Below are 2,400 nucleotides of genomic sequence, written 5' to 3' on the forward strand. Positions count from 1 at the left end.
AGCCACTTACCCTTAGAAACCCTGCTCTTTTCTCACAAGATGGAAGAATAACAGAACTATCAGGGGCTCCTCAGAGCGACGTGAGTAGCGTGCCAGGCCACAGTCATGTCCTGTGGCTCAGACTGTCCCAAAGAAAGGCAATAAGTAACCCCCAGTCATATAGGTCCAATGGGACCGGGTGGAGTGTGGCTCTTCTTGGGCTAGAAGAGATACGGAGGTGGGTGTGAAACAACCTAAGCACATCTAGATGTCAGGAAATATTTAGGGTTCAAGTTTTTCAAGGATGGCCAGAATGACAGGTCCACCCCAGCCAAACAAATATTTTAAAATGATAGGTAAAATCCATCTCCTTGGAAGAGCTTAGACTTCAGGAAAAGGGAATTGTCTCAGGAACTCCTTACCAAGACAAGGGTCAAATGAAATACTGTATGAAATCTGTCTGGTCCATAGGAAGTACTCAATACTTACTGTAATTAGATTCATTTCTCCATTGTTCCAAAAAAATATATTCATTGAATATCCCCTATGTGCCAAATATTGGGTTTGATCTTGGAGCTGAGCAGTGACCAAGAAAGGCAAACCCAGAAGCTCATAGAGTAAAAGTCCAACTTTGACCTGTGCTTTAAATTATTTCTTCCAGACATGATCTTGCAAGTGTGGTTTGTTAGAATGAGCACTTTACTAGGAGTTTTAAAAAATGAGGCTCTACTTCTGCTATTAACTAGTTGTGACTTTGGTAAAGCTCTTTGTTACCCCGGATGTCAGTGTCTGTAGAAAAAAGAACTTTGAACACATAAATTCTAAAGTCCTTTTTGTCTGAGCATAGGTAACTACATGGTTATCCAACATGTGTCATTGGACTAGACTAGTTCATGCCATGCTTCAACCAACCAAGCTCATGAGCTCTTTTGAAAGTGCTATTTGTCTTGCCTGACACGATGACCACTCTGTCTCTATGCCTAGCTGGCTATTAATGGCAGCAAGGTTCTTTTGGTCCAGGCTTACTTATGTTCCTGTGGCAAAACAGTTTGTAGATCAAAGTAACTAGCAAGACTTAGAGTGTACTCATTGACAAACAGGTCTCAGGCACCCTCTCCAGCAGTGGACAGCTGCTCAGAAGCTGTCTACACCATGATTTAACACTGTGAACTTGTTTTGAAACAGCTCTTTTCGACACCAGATGTCCAACAATGGCTATGTTCACAGGCCTTACACAGTGCCTGCAATGCTCATGCATGTCATTTTGCTCCAAAATGTGCTACATCAACAGCACGTTTCGACACCATCTCCTATTTCAGGTTTCCTGAGAAAAGGAAGTTACCGGGTGAATTGCGGAGACTCACTGGATTGATTGGTGAGTCTCAGCCTTATCTAGATTCCCCCACATTTCAGGGGAGTTTTGTGCACTTCGGTGATGCTGAGAACAGATTGATGCCAATAAGCCATTGGAGATAAGAACTAATTGGAAACAGAAGGTTGAAGAATGATTATGTTGGGAATGAGCAAAGGGGACAGACAAGTAATTATTCAGGCAGAATTTCTTTACACAAAAGGCAGATGGAAAAAGGAACAAAATTCCAAAGTCCGTGGCAGAAGTAAGCAGCTGCACATTTCTTTTTTGAGGAAAAGCAAACATAGTGATTCACTGGGTTGGTAATGGGCTCCGGGATCCCTAGGGATTCACAATGTGTTGGCAGCCTGCAGCATGTAAAATAACTCAGTGGTCTCAGTCTAGTTCACCTCCTCAACAGACTCTAATTGTGAAGCACATGAGATGAGATTTAAGGGAAAGACAGAGGAGAAAGGGCCTCCTGTTTGCACATGAATCACAGTGGAGGTGCATTGCAAAGACGGCAGGAAGAGCAACACACACACGTCCACATTTATAAGGAGCCATGGATCAGATTTAACTGAACATTTCCACTTAGAAATATATACTTGCTGCAAACAGAAACCAGGAGAAAGTAGAATCTTATAAAGTATTCCTCAAAATTATCATAGAATCATTGGGCTGCAGCTAAATAAAGCTCTAAGATCTCAAAACTGTGATTTGTCTTTGGAAGACAAAGACAGTAATGATTAGTAAACAGAATAGGAAACTGAGCCTCACAACATGCCCCCGAAAGCAAAATCCATTAGCAGCAGCCTTACTCAGCAAGGCTAATGTAAAAGCTGTTCAACACTGTGTCATGTAAAAAAATAATACCAAATAAAAACAGAAAAACTTCCCCAATTTTTTTCTCAAACTCAAACTAATTATCTATCTATCTATCTTTGTGTGTATTTAAATATATATAGTCAAGAGTGATTTAAATACAAATGCATGAAAAGAACATTCAAGGACATCCCCTCCCAAAGAATGATCAAAAGGAAGCTGGACTCCAAGTTAGATGGAAACGT

Source organism: Propithecus coquereli, unplaced genomic scaffold (assembly GCF_000956105.1).
Source record: "Propithecus coquereli isolate 6110/MARCELLA unplaced genomic scaffold, Pcoq_1.0 Scaffold329, whole genome shotgun sequence".
Lineage (NCBI taxonomy): Eukaryota > Metazoa > Chordata > Mammalia > Primates > Indriidae > Propithecus > Propithecus coquereli.